We start from the raw sequence: 23,083 nt of genomic DNA, 5'->3' as shown, positions 1-23,083 counted from the left end.
TATCTTCTAGGGTCCGTAAAATATGCGAAAGGGAAGAAGGCTGAAAATATATTTCCCAAGAATAGGGCGAGAACTGACAAGGAAACCATAGAGGAACTAGGAAAAACAGATGTAGGTAATTCGCCTTGGACTGAAATGATTAGAGCGGAGCTGAAAACAGAGTCTGAATCGGTAGCTAAAAGTTTGTGTGAAGAGTTGTGCAACAATAGCGTCAGTATGAGCATAAGAACAAATTTGCTAGGCCAGAAAATACAATTAGAAATGCGTTTCTTGTCTACTCCGAGAGCAGTAAAAAATATTCGCGCAACAGTAGTCCGATGTACACCAAATATGACTGCCAAAGCAGCAAAGGTTCAACCTAACTCCATTTTCATTAAAAAGAGTGAACAAACATCGTTATTACTTATATTTATAGACACTTTAAAAACAAAGAAAGAAAGTAAGTAAAAAATGAATGTCTTAAATGAAACACTTGTTAAATCCTTCAACTGTGCCACACCTTTTATGCTCTGGTATCCATGAAATCCTCTGTATATGTCCAGGGGGTGTTGGGACCACAACTTTTATCCACCTTCTCCGAAATGCTGTGTGCCTGCATCATTCCCACTAAAAACACAAGTGAATTCGAAAGTCGTTGCTTCAATCTGAAATGTTGCTTGCACCGACTTATGTAATTTCTCACACTCACTTTTCACAATAAATTCATGAGTTTCCTGATTAGAAGACGTGTGTATATTTGAGCATTTCATTCGTTTACTCGCTCTTTCAAACCGGGATACATCACATTACCTTTTCGGTTTCTTCTTATAGCTCTCATGAAACGCAGATGGTATGTATAATGGATGATTTTCAGTATTACTTGGCTCTCCTCCAACAAAATATTCACTGCAAATGACGGAGCATTTGGTGGGTTCCCATGGAGTTCCATCTGCACTGAAATGCAGGAAAACATTTATTATTATTATTAATATTATTATTATTATTATTCAGCGTAGTCAAGACACGTGCACATGGAAGTACATGAATGTAAACATACGAATCTGCTGCAATGCATACTTGAAGTGAAATGTTCTATTTCAAAGTGTGTACTATTTCAAAGTGTACTTAAATGAACGTGTTCTTGACTTGGCATACCTGGTACGTTGTAAATGTGTGACATGAAATGTGCGATTTACGTCACAAATGAAACAAGTTTCTGTACTCACTTTATTCTTTCCACAGCCAAAATCCACTTCCTGCGTCTGCCCGATTCCCATGGACGATCAGGAAATGTGTGAAATGTAATTCCTTTTCCATGCATGTTTCTTTGAGTGTTGTGGCAGTTCACTGCACAATAGTTTCTATTTGATTTAGGCATTTTGATACACTACTACTACTACTACTACTACTACTACTACCAACACTACTACTACTACTACTACAATTTCACACCCACAGTTACACAGCCTGGACTGACCGCTCAAGACAAGATCACCTAAACGTTACCGATTTCTTCCGCTAGAGGCGCTAAGAGCGGCCGTGCACGCTCCCTATTGTATGGTCCTAGCCGCGTCAGCACTAACAGGGCCTTGACTTAGAATATATCCGGGATGCCCACTCCTATTCCCGAGCAACTGGTTTCCCGACTCTCAGGACCACTTACTTGGCCACTCAGCCGATGCCCATGGCTCACTAACTAGGGCGTGACTACAGTAACCCCCACCATGAACCAAATAAATGTGTTTATTTATTTTGAAAAACATAACGCAGAATAAGAATATTCAGTTCTTTGTGGGAAACGTCAGGGGTAGCAACAACAATTATTCCATGAAAAATTGCCTTTTCTCTTTGCTTCAAAGTTGTTCTCAAACGTTTTGCACTTTCATTCTTAATCTGCTTACCCTCCAGGGTTGTATTTTCCCTCGTAGTCAGCGAGGGATCAAACCTCTACCGCCGCAAGGGCAGTGTCCTGGAGCATGAGACATTGGTCGTGGGATACAACTCGGGAGGATGACCAGTACCTCCCCAGGCAGCCTCACCTGCTGTGCTGAACAGGGGCCTTGGTGGGGGATGGGAAGTTTGGAAGGGATAGACAAGGAAGAGGGAAGGAAGCGGCCGTGGCCTTAAGTTAGGTACCATCCAGGCATTTGCCTGGAGGAGAAGTGGGAAACCACGGAAAACCACTTCCAGCATGGCTGAGGTGGGAATCGAACCCACCTCTACTCAGTTGACCTCCCGAGCCTGAGTGGACCCCGTTCCAGCCCTCGTACCACTTTTCAAATTTCGTGGCAGAGTCGGGAATCGAACCCGGGCGTCTAGGGGTGGCAGCTAATCACGCTAACCATTACACCACAGAGGCGGACACGTTTTTCACTACACAGGGAAATACATTCATTTTGAGACTACCATGACAGATAGTGAGCTTGGTCTCCCATGTATTTTTCTTCCAGTTGGTTTTATTCTACTTTGGCCAGATATTCACGAGTTACGTCATCATGTTTGCCAATCAGTTCCATTTATCGCAAAACACTGCCATTTTAAGTTTTACCAGTCTGAGTAATTTCCCACTGGTACACTTTGCTCACCCCCACCCCCGTCTCTTTTGTGGGCATGTCGAAAGCACTCCTCCTTCTATACACCCAAAACCCTCCTCATAGGGTTGGCATCAGGAAGGGAATCCGAAAATGAAACAGCCAAATACATGTGTGAAACTGTTCACTCCCGCGACACCAGAGAGTGGGATTAGCGGCAGAAGAAGAATTGTTATTCTAATACTACCATAATAGCCTAGTGGTTATGGAGCCAAGTCTAGATCTATGTGGTTTCATAACGTGGTTAACCAGTTCGAGTCCCGATGACGGAAAACATTTTCCCCATCAGAATATTGGCCGGCAGTGTTGGAGATATAGTGGTAGGGTATACCATTTCTAATCACTAGACTGCGTGCCGAAAAAGCCTGGATGCAATTTCAAACCTCCTCACAGTGTTCATATGGAGTAAGGGCGTATGACTCTGTTAATGGTGATTCTTCCGTCGGATGGAGACATAAAGCCTTGAGTAGATCCCGTGATGTTATTCGGCAGGAGTAGTCAATGTGCTGACACTACATTTCATCCCCTACCCACCTCATGATCATCATCCCACACCCAGACGCATAAGTCGCCCAAGGACGTCAAATAGAAATATCTGCACCAGGCGAGCCGAGCATGTCCGCGAACACTCCCGGCACGACAAATAAATAAATAATATCAAACCAAATCCCATGGCACTGCAGCCCTTGAAGGGCCCTGGCCTACCAAGCGACCGCTGTTCAGCCCGAAGGCCTGCAGATTACGAGGTGTCGTGTGGTCAGCACGACGAATCCTCTCGGCCGTTAATCTCGGCTTTCTAGACCCGAAAATAAATCATACCTCCTGATAAGTAAACTCGTGTCCTCATCCCGAGGAGGTGCAGCTCTTTTCAGGTGAGCTGCATGTACGATTTCAACCACATACCAGCCCTCCTGCTATTCTTAAATTTCTGGCAGTACCGGGAATCGAACCCGGGCCCCCGAGGACGCCAGCTAATAACACTAACCGTTACGCTACGGAGGCGGACATGATATGATAAACAGAGAGTGGGCATGATGAATAGAAGAGCTTATGTTGTCTTTCTATCTGCATCACTTGCATTATTTTTAATTCACCTTTAAGCATCTCTTCTGATATAAGATGTATGTTGCTCGATACTTTATTTGCACTGGAAAACCGTCATCCCCGAGACTTATGGTGAACTGGCCAGAGGCAAACACCTACTCAATATCTTTGCGTTCTAAGCGAACAGTTCATCCATCATTTCTTGGAATTAGAATATTAGTTATTAGAAATGGCATATAATAACTATAGACTACATATTTTAACTCGAATTGTACGTCAAATGCCCAATGTCATCTACACATGACAAAAGTTATTCACCATCCAGAATTTGTTGATAAAGTGAAAAGGTCTTAGTTATACGCTATGATAAAGAATATTATTCCCGCAAAGCTCTTCAACGCCTTAATTTTTGGTTTTACATCGCGCCGACTCAGAGAGGACTTAACGGCGTTAATGGAACAGGACAAGGTTAGGACTGGGAAGGAAGCAACCGTGGTATTAATTAAGTTACAGCCCCAGTATATGCCTGGGGTGAAATTGGGTAAACACGGAAAAACATCTTTAGGGCTCTCGACTGCAAGCTGACAGCTACACGTCTCACACCGCGTAGCCATTCGGTGATACCACATACATAGACCAGGCTACGCTTGTCCGGCTCCTTGGCTGAATGGTCAACGGACATGCTTTCGATTCAGAGGGCCCCGGGTTCGATTCTCAGCCGGGACGGAGATTATAACTGTGTATGGTTAATCCCTACGGCTTGGAGAATGGGTGTTTGTGTTTGTCTCAACACATTTCTTTTCATATTCACACATCACATCACATCACACTACTAACCACGACAAAAACAAGTTAATTCCCAGATCTGAACACTGGTGCTTATGACTGGATAATAAGTCAATTTCTTTCATCGGAAGTTAGTGGAATTTTCTTGATAAAATAATAATAGACTAATATTGGAAGAGCTTAAAAATGAGATAATCTGGACAAATTCTGGGTTGCAATTCAAGAGCATTCTCCTCATTTGGCAAGGCAAACTCTTGTGGTTTTGTTGCAGTTTTCGACTGCATATTCTTGCGAAGCAAGATTTCCTCTGATGGCCATCATCAAATCAGTCTAATTCCGGCTTCCTGGATAAATGGTTAGCGTGCTGGCCTTTGGTCACAGGGGTCCCGGGTTCGATTCCCAGCAGGGTAGGGAATATTAACCATAATTGTTTAATTCCCCTGGCACGGGGACTGGGTGTATGTGTCTTCTTCATCATAATTTCACCCTCACCACGACGGGCAAGTTGCCTATGGGTGTCAAATAAAAAGACCTGCACCTGGCGAGCTGAACATGTCCTCGGACACTCGCGGTACTAAAAGCCTTACGCCATTTCATTTCATTTCATTTCATATCATTTGAGGGGTGAGATGTCGCACAGAATTTTAGAGTTCAGTAAGGTGTTGCCATAGGAGAAGCTTGGGAAGCTGTGGATTAGTCGAACAGAACCCTCACAGACAGATTATCACTTGTGATTTACATTAGAAATCGTTGAATTAGGATTATTGCCTCCTTGAGAATTCCTGCTGACAGAGTTTATCGAAATCATAATGAATTGGAATAACGTTAATATCGATGTTGGACACTACTAACACAGAACATAGAGTCAGGTTGTAAGTTTTACCGATAGGAAAAGTCCTTACAATTTGAATTCCTGTGTTCATGGTATGAAAGTACCTCATAATGGCCTCTGTAAGTAGCCTACCTAAGTGATATAAGTAGGGCCCTGATGTTTATGCAGTAATAGGTTAGAATGCAAACTTAGTGAAGCGAGTAAGATGTAGAGTGTACCCGCACGACGGTTATGCTATGAGGTTTGCGTAAGCATTAGGAGTTCGGCCCATTAGAACCCCTGGAATTTATGTTACTCCCACTACATTACGTTAGAGCGGGCAAGTCGACATTTCCTACTAACAAAGTCATTTAGTAATCAAAATGATTTAGTAGGAAATGTCGACTAGCCCACTCTAACGTAATGTAGTGGGAGTAACATAAATTCCATAAACTCCTAATGCTTATGCAAACCTCATAGCATTACCGTCGTGCGGGTACACTCTACTTGTTACTCGCTTCACTAAGTTTGCATTCTAACCTATTACTGCATAAACGTCCGGGCTCTAGTTATAAGGAAAGTTCTTCATGGGGTAATCACCTTAACGACGTTATGAATAAAGGTTATGGTTATGAGGGAATTTACTGATTGTAGCAAGGGTGTAAAAGAGAGAGCGTATAAGTAGCTGGTAAAACCCCAGTTAGATTATGGTACCAGTGTACGGGACCCTTACCAGGATTACTTGACTCGAGATGCGAAAAATATCCTGAGGAAAGAAGCACGACTTTTCCTGAGTGATTTCCAATAAAAGATTAGTGTTAGGAAAATGTGGCTAACATTGCTGTGGGGATACTTCGGAATAGGGTGAGAAGCTGCTCGACTAAGGGCCTGTACTACGACTGTCAGATAAACAGCCAGATACGTAGGCTGCAGTTTTGCAAACTAGAAATTATAATTTTCTTGCGTAATACCAACGGATTTTAACGACGGTATTGTAATGCGGAAGATGTAGTAACATTTTTATTGGGTTGGTAATAAGGTTACTGAAAATATAGTGAAATTTAGCGCGGTGGTATACGTGTTCCCTGGTGTTTTCGTTTGTTTAGCTCTATTCCTTTTGAAATTGTATTACTAGAATCCAGTATCAGAATCTTATTAAGCTATAATGTGGAAGTCCATGTCAAAAACAGAATTAGGACTGAAATATACACATACGAAGAAATGTTAAAATTAATGAACTGTATAACGAAACTGAAACTGTTATAGAAAATAAAAAGAATGAAAATGTAACCTGGATGCAAAAGTTAAGATTCAGGTTATGTATCTTTTTTGTCTAGTAGTATTTACGAGGAGGCGCGTTACGACGAACGTAAAGTTTATATTCGTAATTAATGCCACTGATGCAGCGTGGGATCATTAATTTCATTACTAATTCAATGTATTGTTTGCTCATTGAATAAGCAGTTAGTTTCTTTCTTTTCAATACAACGTGAGAATAGTAACTGGCAAGCATTTATCTCACTTTAGAGTAAATACTTTTGTAGCAAGTTGTTATGAAGTAAAAGAAATATAACCTCCTTAACATCCTCATTCGACGGACGAATCTCCATGAACAACGTCGTATACCTTTACTCCATATGTGCCGACTCTGGAGGGTAAATAGATGATGATGATGATGATCATGCAGATGTAGATTCATCTTGATGAGTAGCCATTTCGATTCTTTACAGTAGCGTCCCCGATAAGAGCGAAGTCCCGGATAAAAGCGTAAACAAGTAATCGGGAGATAGTGGGTTCGAGCCCCACTGTCGGCTGCCCTGAAAATGGTTTTCCGTGGTTTCCCATTTTCACACCAAGCAAATGCCGGGGCTGTACCTTAATTAAGGCCACGGCCGCTTCCTTCCAATTCCTAGGCCTTCCCTATCCCATCGTCGCCATAAGACATATCTGTGTCAGTGCGACGTAAAGCAAAAAAAAGAAAGAGCGTTAATTAACAGCCTCTCCAAATTCGGCAAAGCTATACTCGAGAATATTTTCCCAGACTGCACATAAACGAAAGTCGTAGTACGCCAAATAAATTTTTCTTCTTCTTCTTCTCTTAATCTGTTTTCCCTTCAGGGTCGGTTTTTCCCTCGGACTCAGCGAGGGATTCCACCTCTACCGCCTCAAGGGCAGTGTCCTCGAGCTTCAGACTCTGGGTTGGGGATACAACTGGGGAGGATGACCAGTACCTCACCCAGGCGGCCTTACCTGCTATGCTGAACAGGGGCCTTGTGGAGGGATGGGAAGATTGGATGGGACAGGCAAGAAAGAGGGATGGAAGCGGCCGTGGCCTTAAGTTAGGTACCATACCGGCATTTGCCTGGAGGAGAAGTGGGAAACCTCGGAAAACCACTTCCAACATGGCTGAGGTGGGAATCGAACCCACCTCTACTCAGTTGACCTCCCGAGGCTGTGTGGACCCCGTTCCAGCCCTCGTATCACTTTTCAAATTTCGTGTCAGAGCCGGGAATCGAACCCGGACCTCCGGGGGTGGCAGCTAATCACGCTAACCACTACACCACAGAGGCGGACCAAATACATTTATACCGCATTTTTATCTGGCTGTCGTAGTACAGGCCCTACGTGGTATTTCTTTCGAGCAAAAATTGAAAAGGTGGTGTAGACATAGGGCCCAGTAGACGAATACGCTTGATTGGAATATTTAAATGTAGGAAGGATCATAATATGAAGATAAAGTTGGAATTCAAGGTGACGGCGTCTGTACATTTATAGGAAGAGGAATTAGAGATTGGAATTATTCATCAAGCAGATGTCCGATAGATTTCCGAGTTCTTTGAAATAATTTAAGATCAGATTAGGTAAACAGTTGATAGGTTATCTGTTAACATTATGGCAGCCCTAAATGATAACTGGTGATTGATTTGACGTTAAATAAGAAAGCATGTATATACATATCTTTGTAGGTAGGCGTGAACATACAGGGTGAACAAAAAATGCCGCACTTGGAGGTCGGCATGCGATTCCTCATCCCATTGCAAGACAAAAGTTTCTATAGTAAAATCGGATGTGGTGCTCTTGGAAAACAAGTCGGAAACGAGAAGCTGGCAACAATATCACATCCTGCAGCGCATCGGAATATACCTAATAGATAAACGTGCATCAACCCGCTCTACCGTACCCGCCGTCGCAGCTCACTGAGTAGAATGCTGGGTTATCAAACCCACATGCACCATGGAGCTACGGCTCGAATCTACGTCACGTTGTTTTCTTTTGTGTGTGTAACGTCAGGTCCCTAGTTCCAGTCGTGTAACTGCGTTTGTAAGCATGACATTTTGTTGTCACATGACAATAGTCGAACAGATGACAGTGTGATCCATTCAACTGAATGCATGATTCGACTAATCACGCAGTGCACAATCATAACTGGTCATGTCAAGTACATGCAGGGCAGCTTCCTGATGTAGCACACAAACAGCGAATACGTCGATATGCTCTTAGTGTTGAGTGCATCCGGTAACCAAGCTTCTGCTGCAGCTCGTGAGTATGCAGCACAGTACCCTTAAAGGCGCCATCCAGATAAGGATGTTTTCCGTCGCCTTGATCAACGCCTGCGGGAAACCGGTAATCTTCGTCCACAAGTGGTGGACAGAGGTCGTCCAAGGACTAGACGTACTCCACAAACAGAGGACGACGTTCTTGAAGCCGTTCACCAATCACCTCGGCGAAGTACCCATGATATTGCAAGGCAGTTCCAGGTATCTCAAACACTGGTTGTTGACGTGCTGCACGACGAAAAACTGCATCCATGTCATTACACGTCAACTCAACACCAGTGGCCAGAAGACCGCATTCAGCGAGTACAGTTCTGTGAATGGATTTTGCAACAAGTTCAAGATAACGAGCATTTTATAAAGAATGTGATATGGAGTGACGAATGTAGCTTCACTCGGGAAGGTACTTTCAACCATCACAACAGCCATTATTGGTCTGACCACAACCCACATGTCACCCGTGAACGTGGATTTCAGGCACGCTTTGGCATAAACCTGTGGGCTGGAATCGTGGGAGGAGTGCTTTTAGGTCCTTACCTATTGACGGACAATTTGCATGCGCCCCGCTATCGTACGTTTCTGGGCAATAATTTGCCTGACGCTTTAGAAAACTTTCCACTTGGTGTTCGGCCACAGCTATGGTTTCAGCATGATGGTGCACCGCCACACTTTGGAATTACTGTGCGTAACTGGTTAAATGAAGGGTTTCCAGGGAAATAGATTGGTCGAGGAGGTCCAATGTTCTGGCCTCCACGTTCTCTGGACCTTAATCCACTAGATTTTTATTTGTGGAGACACTTAAAGGAACATGTTTATAGTACTCCACCCATAGATGTACAAGACCTAATAGCTCGCGTGCATGCTGCATCGGCAATGGTGGATGTAGGTGTGTTCCGTAGGGTCCGGCAAAGTATGCTCCAGCGAGTGGCGAAGTGTTTGCAAATGCAAGGTGGACGCTTTGAACATCTGCTGTGAAGTGAACGCTGCTCGAAAGTGTACGTAACGGCTCTGTGTAGATAAGACTGGACGTCACACGTACACTATGGAATTATTGTGCGTAGCATAGTGGACAATCCAGTGTAGCCTACCTATTGTACTGTATTGTGTTTCTTTGCACCACATTGGATAGAGACGATGTTACTGTATCCACTATTATGTTCTACGTATTGGCTTTATTTGTGCCATGGACGAAACAAAGTGGTCGTTTACGTCTGTAAGAAGTTCATGTTATGTTTGTGTGTTTAAATAAAGGTAACTGTAAGTGTTGTGATTGGGTAATGGCTTTTAAGCAGCGCCCAAGAAAATCTTAAGAAGAAGAAGAAGAAGAAGAAGAAAGGTAACTGTAACGGAAAGACAGAACATAGTGTATTGCATAGTGGAGGTGTACACTGCATACAATTTTGATACATTAACTGAAAAAAATGGCGCGAACGCGACTCGAAACTCGGCGCGTCCGCACATCCTGCATTTATGGCATTACCTCGTCTCATTGAGCTAATTTTTTTACTTAAGTCGTTTATTCTATGAGCTAATGAGACAGCTCCGTCAACGCGCCTAGTTCATGCGACCTGTGCTTGGCCACGCTGCACGTCGTTACAGCGTTGCCGGAGCCTCGTTTCTTAACTCGCATTTATATTATAACTATTGGTGGTACTAGGTTTCTCAAGATAAACTTTTGTCGTGAATTTCGACGAGGAACCGCATGCCGACCTCCACGTGCGGCATTTTTTGTTAACGCTGTATGTATGTAGCCATTGATGATTTCACGGCCAGTACTTATGAAACATTTCTTCTTTGTTATAGTAATTGCTTATGATTTTTGATATCGAGCTCATAGTCCTTGGACCAGCAATTTTTCACAGAATCCAAACCACAGGGGACATGAATTGTTACTTCAAGCATCCCGAATACATTTGAACGATGCCGGTTTGGTGATAAACCTGTGACGTGAACATTCATTTATCACGGCCCTTCCAAAAACACTTTCCCTTGTTTCTTTATCTGTCATTTGTCAAGATATAGCTGTTCAAGTAACGACCATAGACTTGTAAAAGTGAAAACGTGGAAACAGCTAAGCAACGTAAGAGGTCTAGAGAGTGCTGAGGTGCTAGGAATGGAATGCTTGCTTTATGAGTCATACTTTCTGAATAGCTATTCCCAGGGAGCTGGTGAGTTAGCTGTGTAGTCTAGGTCTTGTAACTCAGGACTTGCATTCGGGAGATGGAGGGTTCAAACCCCACCGTCGGTAGCCCTGAATATGATTTTCTGTCGTTTCCCGGTTTCACACCAGCAAATAACCGGGACTGGACCTTAATTTCAAGGCCACGGACGCTTCGTTCCCAGTCCTAGCCCTTATCCCTCGCCACAAACAAAAATACATTCCTGAGCTGCTTCGTCACTAAACCATAAATGCATCTTCGTCATAGACCGTTCTCTCTTCCAACGTTCAGTCTGCAATCCTCTGTGAATTATTTTTTTTTGCTAGGGGCTTTACGTCGCACCGACACAGATAGGTCTTATGGCGACGATGGGATAGGAAAGGCCTAGGAGTTGGAAGGAAGCGGCCGTGACCTTAATTAAGGTACAGCCCCAGCATTTGCCTGGTGTGAAAATGGGAAACCACGGAAAACCATTTTCAGGGCTGCCGATAGTGGGATTCGAACCTACTATCTCCCGGATGCAAGCTCACAGCCGCGAGCCTCTACGCGCACGGCCAACTCGCCCGGTGTGAATTAATTAACGAGTCCACAATCCTCTATTCGGAACTATTCGTTCAAAACCATTCTTCTTATAGTTACATAATTATAATATTAGTCTAACTTTCATCGTCCTGGTCTCCCTCTGCTTCTCTTACCCTCCATGGCTGAGTCCATTATTCTCCTAAGTAACCAATCATCCCCCACTTTCCTCATCAAATCTGGTTTGTACCTACAGGTTCACCCCTGAGTTTATTCCTAATTCACCTTTTATCTCCTTATTCCGAGTACCCTCCTGCCATTGCTGTTGTACTGGCAATCAATCTCGCTACTTTCACCTCTGTTGCAACCAACTTTCACTCTCGTACACCAAAGTCGGTCTCAGAACATACCATCTAAAGATAGTTTCACCCGAAGACTAACTTCTTTCTTATAGAATACTGTTGATCGCCACTGGGACATTAAACCACTAGTTAAAAAAATCCCAGCGATTAGTAGTGCGTTATGCTATAAAATAATCTGCGAAGAGTCAGCTGGCAGCACTTAAACAATAACAGCATTTATTTTGATTGCCAGTCTCAGTGGCTCAGACGGTTGAGGCGCTGGCTTTCTAACCCCAACTTGGCAGGTTCGATCCTGGCTCAGTCTGAAGGTGCTCAAGTACGACAGCCTCGTGTCGGTAGTTTTACTAGTAGGCCTACGTAAAAGAACTCCTGCGGGACATAATTCCGGCACCTCGCCTTCTCCGAAAATCGCCAGAAAAGTAGTTGGTGGGAGGTAAAAACAATAACATTATTATTTATTTTGATTGAAGCCTCCGTGTCTCAGGCGGCAGCGCGCCGGCCTCTCACCGCTGGATTCCGTGGTTCAAATCCCGGTCACTCCATGTGAGATTTGTGCTGAACAAAGCGGAGGCGGGTTAGGCTTTCCTCCAGGTACTCCGATTTTCCCAGTCATCTATCATTCCAGCAACGCTCTTCAATATCATTTCATTTCATCTGTCATTCATTAATCATTGCTCCAGAAGAGTGCGACAGACTTCGGCAGCAGGCACAATTACTATCTTCGCCGCTAGATGGGGCTTCATTCATTCCATTCCTGACCCGGTCGAATGGCTGGAAACAGGCTGTGGATTTTTCATTTTCATTTATGAAGACAATACGGCCCTAAAAACTTTTAAAATACTTCCGTTACTTTATGTTATTTGTAGTTCGGCTTTCGTAGATTTAAGAATATTTTCTCGGGGCTGTTCATATTAGTAATGTGTTTAAAGAAGTATAGAAGCCCATTATCGTACAGGCCGTGAAGGCCCATGAAGAAGTTAAATGTAAAGTTAAATGTTCGTAATTTCGACATAAATAGGATCCAGTAGTTATGCGCTATTTGTTCATTGCAACTCCCCCCCTCACAAGGACTCGACCTAGTACCCATATCTGGCGTAGGCTGAGTGTGACTTTACAGACGGTTAAGGCAAATTTCTAAACATTTCGACTCCCTGACGGGAATCTCTCTGACGTTCTTCCAGGTGAAATAGGCGTATATTTACAGCCTTTGATGACAGATCACTGTTATAGACGTGTATCTTAAGCCCTCTGCCCTAAGCTTGGTTGCACTTCCAGCAGTTTGAGTATCAGCTGTCAGGGATGGCCTTAGTCGTCACTGAAGCGGCCTGCTAGGGATATCAACAGTGATATAGTTTCCTGTTGTTTTCTTCACTGATTCAGAAGGTGTTTTACCTCACAGTCTATCAAGCCCGCTTAAATCCATGATATAATAACCGAGTTTGTGAGGAGCAGCTTGTCACCATTCAAAACAGGTACTAGTGTCGATAATACCCCTTCTACTTTCATCTTATTAAGCACAACGTTGTTATTTAAACAGATTAATGAAAGAGAAAACTAGTTGTAGCTCATACCACAAGGCATAGAGCGCTGTAAACACTATCTCACCAGACAATATGGAGTTTTCGAAGAAGTGTGATTAGGAATATTAAACAAAACAAAACGTAACTTTAATATTGTAGTAGGTAGGGCCTATTGCAGGTTACCTGCTCTATATTCTGGTTAGATGGAAGACAGGGTCTGATGACCTTAATCTTGCTAGATCAAGTAATTCTATTCTATATTTTCTTCGCCTTGTTGCCGGGTTGAATGACTCAGACGGTTGAAGCGCTGGCCTTCTGACCCCAACTTGGCAGGTTCGATCTTGGCTCAGTCCGGTGGTATTTGAAGTTTCTCAAATACATCAGCCTCGTGTCGGTAGATTTACTGGCACGTAAAAGAACTCATGTGTGACTAAATTCCGACATCTCGGCACCTGACCTATTCCAAATACTTACGTTCAGTATTTTATATGGAATAAGCCCGTTTTATGTTTTTCCTGACGCCACCCTTTTGTGGAAAAGTGTAGCCTGCTCACCATTGCATGTTTCTGTGGTGTGGTATACTGTATATAAATGAAGGTGTACATTAAGACAAACACAACCACACAGCCCACAGACTAGAGGAATTAGCCTACGTAGACGCGGTTGAAATCCTCGGCCTGGCAAGGAATCGAACCCGGGGCCCTCTAAACCGATGGAACCAAAGAGATGAATACCTTGCCTATATTATTATTAAACAGTGTATGAGGTGCCTGGTATCAAAACTCGCCCAGTCAAAAACCTAATTTTTGGGTAAACCTGAAAAATGATTTTTATATAAATAAACGTTCCGGAATGTAAGTAATGCTTCTATGAACTATCATTAAAAGTAATCATGTTAATATAAGACTTGCCTCCAAGAAGACACTGACAAATTTTAGAGATTTAATTAGGACTTAAAGGTTTTTGATTCTGTAAAGTGGATTTGGAGACTTTTGAAAGTAGGCTGACGGAAGTAGGCTATTACCAAAAAGGAGAGTGTTACTGGTTGTAACTCAGCTCCACTGTTAGCTGTCAGGCATAGCATAGGCATCATTGGAGAGGAGGAATAGGGAAATGGGGAGTGAGGTAGTTTCCCGTTGCTTTCCTCACCTAGCCAATCTATGTTGTTACACATCAGTCTGCCAAATCCACTGAAATTCACACACCAACCGAATATGTGAGAAACATTTTCACACCATTCATAACAGGAATGGCTGCTTAAAGAGTGGTGTTACTGGCATCGCACATACCTCAGTTCATTTCATATTGTCAAAGTCCAGGATGAGACAGAGAGGTGAAATGAAAGTAACGAAAATGTTCTAGTCCATACCAGAAGACGAAGTGCACTGTAAACACTACGTCCGCCTACCCCCCGTTCCCCCAAGGAAACTCATCTTTAACCGAAGCCCTACAAAATTACGTAGTGATTGTAAAAGAAATAGGAAGTTTAGGCCTATGCCTACTTCATGAGTATAATAATGTTCACTTTATCTGATAACGAATGACACCTAAAAGCAGTATCATTTTAAAATATAGGTGCAACATTTTCCGGACTTCTTGAGTCCATACACTTTATTTACAATAATATAACCCTGTTCTTCCTTAAAATGAACATTTTCTTCTTCTTCATCATCATCATCATCATCATCATCATCATCATCATCATCATCAACTTCAGTGATATCGCTGACTTTAAGTTATCCTCATACAACTTCAGCACTTGTCGGTCAGAATCTACGGCCTTTCCTTTTTTCTTGCAATACCTCCGGGACAGGCATGTCCGGTTTATACTTCACCTCATTTTACACTGTTCCCTGTCCCTTCAAAGCAGATCTTAATAACTTATAAACTCTATGGGAATTGTCCCTGACATGTTAGGTTCCAGGAGTTTTTAAGTTTTCTCCTGTCTCCTTATTCTAGTCTTTGAGGGGTACATCTTCACTTGCCAAGGTAAAGACGGCCCATTGTTTTCCACTGGTGTCCTTGCATTCTTGAGGATCTATTATCTCTTCTTTTTCTTCCCTAGTCATTCCTCTATTACTCGAAATATGCGATCAGCAGAGAGAAACGATTGTCCGACAGCGGGAAATACGGTATGTAGCAAAACAAATGACACGGAAATGATTTTTCCTCTATTGTCCACATTTCTCTAGCAACGAAGTATTTATTTACTGTACATAATAGTTTGACATGTTGTGAATACGGTGTTATGTTGATTTTTGTAATTTTGTTTCTTACAACAGAGGTGTTCATAGTGGAACATTATTTCCGGTCATGCGGAGTGGGGAGTCAGAATGGGCCGAGTTTGCTCCACTTTAAAGATCTCTTCGAGGAGTTTATAATAAGGAAGCATATAATACGAGAACAATTTTAGCTGCCATTGACAAATTCCGTCGTACGGGATCAGTCTTTGTCAACGAAAGGAGACACAGGGCGCCAAAAACCGTCACTACAAACGTAAATCGTGGACGGCATTTGCAACAGGTATTACGCGTCCGATCATGGAATATTGGGTCCTTATTTTGCTGGGGATGCTGCACACAATCCAAAAACAAAAGACCAGCTAGCCTACAGAGACCTCATTGGTACCCTATTCGTTCGGGATTTGCTCCGTTTTTGTCGCGTCAGAAACTTGCTCCTCCAAAGACAATGAATGATGGCTTGTACTCGTCTACTGGCAAGAGGCTGGCGTATTTGAGAATCTTGAAGTAGGCCTACCACTGGACTGAGCTGGGATGGAACCCTCCAATTAGAACACAGAAAGCCTGCGATCACATCTAAACCTATCAACCTGGGGCCGATGACCATCGATGTTAGGCCCCTTAAAACAACAAGCATCATCAGCATCAGCAAACCTATCAACCAGCTATTATTATTATTATTGTTATTAACACGCTAGAAGTCGTACCCGTTTCAGAGCGCGAGAGGTCGCGCGAAGGCTCGTGCTTAATATTTTAATGAACTGCTATTTTTCTTTTGCAGTGAATGCTCTGATAAAAATATAAATATGTACCATGTTTAACTGCCTTTCAACTAGTACTAACATAATTACCCAGTAACAATATTTTCTCAATGTAAAAAAGTAATGAATTTTTTAGCAAAATCTGGTAAAATTTCGCGAGTTTTTAAAGAGCGCGCGAGGTCGCGCGTGAGAAAATCGCCTCAACGTTTGTATTTTTACATCTCAATCAATTATTTGGTCACAATCTATATATATAAAATAGCTTGTCTTGACTGACTGACTGACTGACTGACTGATTCATCATCGCCGAGCCAAAATTACTGGACATAATGAAATGAAATTTTGGGGATACATTCATATTAATATGTAGGTGCTCGCTAAGAGAGGATTTTTGGATATTCCGTCGCTAAGGGGGTGAAGAGGGGGGTGAAATTTCGAAATGAGTGTATCTATATCTCAAAACATTAAAAGTTTACAAATGTGAAAATTGGTATTTAGAATCTTCTTTAAAAATAAGGAAACCCGTCCTTTTTTGTTTTCAGAAAATCCCAATAGGACGGGTGAAAAGGGGCGAAAAAGGGGTTGAATGCCTTTAATCAGGATACCGGTACTTATATCTCAGAAACTGAAGATATTACAGACCTGAAAATTGGTACTTTTGATATCTTTAAAAAAATAAAGAAACAAGTATTTTTTGTTTTTGGAAAATCCAATTAGTGGGAGGGAGAAAGGGGGGGTAAATTTTTAAAATGGGTGTATCTATATCTCAAAACTTTGAAAGTTTACGGATGTAAAAATTGGTATTTAGAATCTTCATTAAAAATAAAGAAACACGTATTTTATTGTTTTCCGAAAATCCCAATAGGAGGTGTGGAAAGAGGTGAAAAAGGGGTGGAATGCATTTTATGAGGATACTTATATCTCAGAAAATGAAGATATTACAGACCTGAAAAATGGTGTTTGGGATCTCCTTTAAAAATAAAGAAACACGGATTTTTTTGTTTTTGGAAACTCCAATTAGTGGGGGGTGAAAGGGGGGTGAATTTTTAAAATGAGTGTGTCTATATCACAAAACTTTCAAAGTTTATAGATGTAAAAATTGGCATTTAGAATCTTCTTTTAAAACAAAGAAACACGTATTTTTTATTTTCGGAAAATCCCAATAGGAGGGGTGAAAAAGGGGTTGAATGCCTTTAAGGTAAGAAAGACCCTTCTTGGGGCGAAAAAACAGAAAAATTCTTTTTTGGGCGTTTTTATTTGTTTACAAGGTAGAGAACAAGAATTTGTTAAGAAATACAAAAAATTATGAAAAATAGACCATTTGATAACATATAAATTACTATGATGCACCGTGAAAGACAACGCCCACTTTTACAGAGATTTATGTTTTTGGGTATAACTTCTGAACAGCTATACATAGGTTTCTGAACTAAGTTCGTGTCTGCTCTGTTGAGCGTAGACCTTGTGTAGGTAACCATGACAACTTCCAGTATTGCTTGTTTATGTTACGAGTGGTTACTAAACATCGTTGTAGTATTATAATCCTTGTGATTTTGCATTGATGTATTGAAGAATGGGTCGTTTGAAATCTTTTGGAAAGAGGAAGAATACTTGAAATCGACACATACGTAAACTTCCCGGTGTAAATAATGTTAGTATATGTGAAAGTAGAGATAGGCCTAGTTCCAATGTAGTGGAGGTTAAAAATGACATCGCCATATGCTCGCCATATAGTGTTTCAGAATCTGAAATAGACATTGAATCTCCCTCATGTTCATCAAAAGAAAAAACTGTTTCCCTAAGGGAGATGATTCATGGTGTAAATATAACAGAAAAGACCAAAATAATAAGCACCACGGGTTACCTCATGTTGTAGCTGAAACTATAAAGCCAATATATTGGGATTTGGCACACTCAGATCTTTTAAAAATGCCTGCATGGAAAACCACAGAATGTTGATGAAGCATTCAATCATGTTCTGTGGTCCAGAGTTCCGAAAACAGTGTTTGTTGGTAATACTACACTCAAGTTTGGACTCTGTGATGTTGTTATATCCTTCAACGATGGGAATATTGGTAGGGCTAAGGTGGTGCGGATGTTGAACATCCTCCCAGGGTACAATACACTGAACATCTTAATGGAGTTGGATGACATCCGAATAAAGAAAGCAGACCTCATGGTGGAAGAAATGAGTAAAAGGACCAGAAGACTGAATAGAAACCTTAAGAGGACTAAGGAGGACACAAATGATGCAAGTTATGGGGCAAGAATGTTCTAAGAATTGTCAGTGCTAACAAATTATAATGAGAAACTTCAACCTCATTTTTATCAGTTTAATATTTTTCACTACTTTGGTACCATTTATAAGAAAACTAATAAAGATAGGTCCATTAAATTTTGTTTGTGCATCAACATCATCCTGATTAACAGTAATAAGAAGGGATATGCTTTTAAATAAAATACAAAATGAAATATAAATATATTTCGACACTTTTTTAGTTTAAAAAATCGTACCTTAAGAAAAAATTCATACTGACGAAAGTATTTGGTTTCTGCCAATAATCCTTCTTATTATTGTAGATAATGCTCTAACAAGTAATCCTTGAAACTTTCACGTGGCTAACCCAACGTGGTATTTGGGATCTACTTTAAAAATAAAGAAACTTTTTTTTTGCTTTTGGAAAGTCCAAATAGTACGGGGGGGGGGGGTGAAAAGGGGGATTTTTAAAATGAGTGTATCTATATCTCAAAATTTTGAAAGTTTGCACATGTAAAATTGATATTTAAAATCTCCTTTAAAAATAAAGGAACACGTATTTTTTGTTTCCTGTAAATCCGAATAGGAGGGGTGTAAAAGGGTGAATAATTGCTTGAATGCCTTTAATGAGGATACATATACCTCAGAAACTGAACATATTACAGAACTGAAAATTTGTATATCGATGGTTTTCTTTTAAAACCTCGTATGTCTGAATTCTCTTCCTACTAATTATATTCCTTAAGACTGGTCACGCCTCCCAGCCACATATTTATATGCAGTCCATCAGAATAATTTTCGTTGTGTTCATTTTCCGATGCCGATGTGTAAAGGAAAATAGACCTTACCATACCGTATTGCAGGGTTGTTGTTTGCATGGATAAGTTACGTACTCCTACAGTATAGAGTATTTATTCTGATGGACTTCATATAAATATGTGGCTGAGAGGCGTGGCCAGTCTTAAGGAATATAATGGATAGAAAGAGCATCGGGACATACGAGGTTTTAAAAGAAAGCCATCGATATGGGATCTCCTTTAAAAATAAAGAAACAGGAATTTTTTTGTTTTTGGAAAATCCAATTAATGGCGGTTAAACAGGAGTGACATATTGGGGTGAATTTTTTGAAAGACTATATCTACAGAATACCTGAGAAACGTAGAATGTTACAGACGTAAAAAGTGGTATTTGGAATTTCCTGTATATGTAAACAAACATAGGTGATTTGTTTTTGGAAACTCCTCTTAAGGGGAACTAAAAAGGGGGTGAAATTTTAAAATGAGAATTTCTACATTATATCTAAAAAAAACCTAACATGTTACAGAAGTGAAAAATGTTATTTTTAAAACGTGTATTTTTAGTTTTCGGAAATACCACTTGGGTGGAGGAGGGGGGGGGGGGTAAAAGTGACTGAAAGTGGTGTTGCATTATTTTAATTAGGCTACTGTTATCTCAAAAATGAAGATGTTACAGACGTGAAATTTGATATTTGTAATCTGCTTTAAAAGTAAAGAAACACGTATTCTCGGAAAATCCAATGAAGAGGGAGGAGGTGAAAAAATTGAAAAACTGACTTAGGCCTAATTTTATGAGAATACTTACATCTAATAAAAACTAAAGTTGTTAGGGCCTAGAGACGTGAAAATTTGTATTTTGATCTCCTTTAGAAACAAAGAAAAGCCCGTTTGGGGGGGGGGATCATCTTGGGGGCGGGAGTGAAAAGGAGTTGAATTCCTTTCATAAGGACACATAAATCAAAAACTGAAGTAGTTACAGTTGTGATAATTGGTATTTAGAAGATCCTTTACTATTAAAGAAACAATTACTTTTTGCCGGAAAGTTCACTTGGGGAGGGGGGAGGGGTGGAGGAGTATGAAAGTGAAAAAAAAAGTGAATTATTTTAATCTCAAAACTGAAGGTAATAGACGTGAACATCAGTGTTTGGAATCTCCTTTAAAAATAAAGAAATACGCCTCCTTTTAGTTTTTTCCTTGGGGGTGCGGGTAGGGGTGGGGTAAATAAACTTAACGGCGGTGGGGAGTAAAAGGATGAGAGACCAATTGATTTTACTGTTCATTATGTATTTATAAGGAGCCTCCGTTGCTCAGACGGTAGCGCGCCGGCCTCTCACAGCTGGGTTCCGTGGTTCAAATTCCGGTCTCTCCATGTGACATTCGTGCTGGATAAAGCGGAGGCGGGACAGGTTTTTCTCAGGATACTCCGGTTTACCCTGTCATCATTCATTCCGGCAACACTGTCCAAAATAATTGCATTTCATTTGTCATCCATTATCATTTCCCCAGAGGAGTGCGACAGGTTTTGGCTACCGGCAATATCCCTATTGTCGCCGCTAGATGGGGCTTTATTCATTCAATTCCTGACCCTGTCGAATGACTGGAAACAGGCTGTAGATTTTCGATGTACTTATTTTGATCATAAACCGATCATTTTTAATCTTTCCTGGGTTCGTTTTCAAGAGCCATCTTTTCCTCCGGAGAACGTTCTTTGATTATAGTAGATTCCCCTGGCATATAAATAACAATTTAAACACATTTGAAATAAACGATAGGAATGAGATTGAACGTTCAGTTTTTCACCTCTATAATAAGGTGAATAATAATGCACGGAAGTATGTCATTCGTATGGCCATAAATCCCGCACACCTGCCTACACGCGACAATGGTGCTGGTCACATTCTCAACAATGACCATTGCAGCAGATGTAATTTACCGCCAAGTAGCGGTCTTGCATCTTGCTGTGGTGTCCAGAACATTAATAATAATAATAATAATAATAATAATAATAATAATAATAATAATAATAATAATAATAATAATAATAATAATAATAATAATAATAATAATAATGTTCTGGACCGTCGTCAAAATGTGCGGAACAAGCTGGAAACGGGTCCTGGACGGGTAATAACTGCGATTTCTGTCCGGCCGCGGGTTCAGTACCGCCAAGGCACCCAAGACGGCACCACGCCGAATTTCCTCAAGGATTTGATCCATATTAAAAAAGCTTATAGGAAAAGATGGCGAAGATTTAGGGAGCCAACTGACCGGTTGGAATACCTGGACCTAGCCCGGGAAGTCCGAAATCGATTGCTGGAAGGAAAGATTTAAAAATGGGAGGAAACGTGCCGTAATCTATTACAAAACGAGTCAGATCACGAATTTTGGCGGATTCTCTCATAAAAGGAGTCAGATCGCGAATTTCGGCGGATTATATATAAAACAATAAGCATTCAATTCTAAATTTCAGTATAATACCGTAGCGAAGCACGGGTATCTTGCTAGTTAATAATAAAACATTTTTTAATTGGACACGTTGTTTTTCTCCTTCCCTTTTTATATTCAGTTGGCATTATTGAAGTTATAACTGAAAAGTAAAGGAAAAAATTATTTCGTACACTAAAACTCAATACCTGGTGCAGTGTTGTACCGTACCCAGGGGTAATAACCCCTAGGACGATGCCCCCATTTCCTGATTAAACATCCGACTAGCTCAGGGTTGGGCAGAGAAGTGGGTTGATTGTCGAGGGTAAGTCTAAATGTCGAAGTTTATCATTTAACCATAAGTATATGACAGGAATAATGGAGGTTTATCTTGAATGAGAAACACCAATATGGGGTAAGATGAGTATATTCCATAAAATAACCCCAAATCATACTATAACAAATAAAAATCAAAATAATAAAACGAGTATGAAATTAGCATTGAAATATAATTGAAATAAATATGGACAACAAGCGTTAATTATGCAAAACAAATAAATGATAAAATGAAAGTTCAAAATTACAACATTTAAGTATTTGTGAGCTTCAAAATAACCTCACATTATTGTCCAATGTTCATGTTCGTATGGAGTAGCACAATTTTAAGTATCGCCATAAGACGGATTGAAATTCAGGGAAGTTGCCGCAATAGTTATCTTTAAACGAGAATTACGACGCAATGGGACATGATATGAACTACGAAAAATACTAGTGGGATTTCACTACGCTATATTTAATCACAACATAATTACAATATCTCAAATATTTACATTGGATCAGGAAGGGGAAAACTTATATACTACACTGACTCGACGTGAAACATGGTTCACTAAAGGATCTAGTAAGAACTAGAATCCGACCCATAGGACGTGGCATTTCATTTCGTAAATCCCACACGTATTGGCCGGGAATCAAACCCGGACTTTCTTGGTGAGATGCGAGCAGTGATACCACTGGGCTCGTTTCTATTACTTCCCACTTTGTCCAATTTTTACTGCGGATCAGGGTTTGTAGCAGATTTGGCAGAGTTTTACGGCTGGATTTTTTTCATGACGCCAACCATTAGAGGAGAAATGCTATGTGTTAATGTGGCGGTGGTGGTGGTGATTGTCATAGAGTGAAAATGGAAGGCATCCGACACTGCGAAAAATGAAAATACCAGTGAAAGAAAGACAAGGGCCACGAAGGGCGTGAAAGTGAAAGACTCCCTAGGCGTAGA

The sequence above is a fragment of the Anabrus simplex genome, chromosome 2 (assembly GCF_040414725.1).
Source record: "Anabrus simplex isolate iqAnaSimp1 chromosome 2, ASM4041472v1, whole genome shotgun sequence".
Classification (NCBI taxonomy): Eukaryota; Metazoa; Arthropoda; class Insecta; order Orthoptera; family Tettigoniidae; genus Anabrus; species Anabrus simplex.
The sequence above is the reverse complement of the archived record's forward strand: the minus strand, read 5'-3'. Positions refer to the sequence as shown.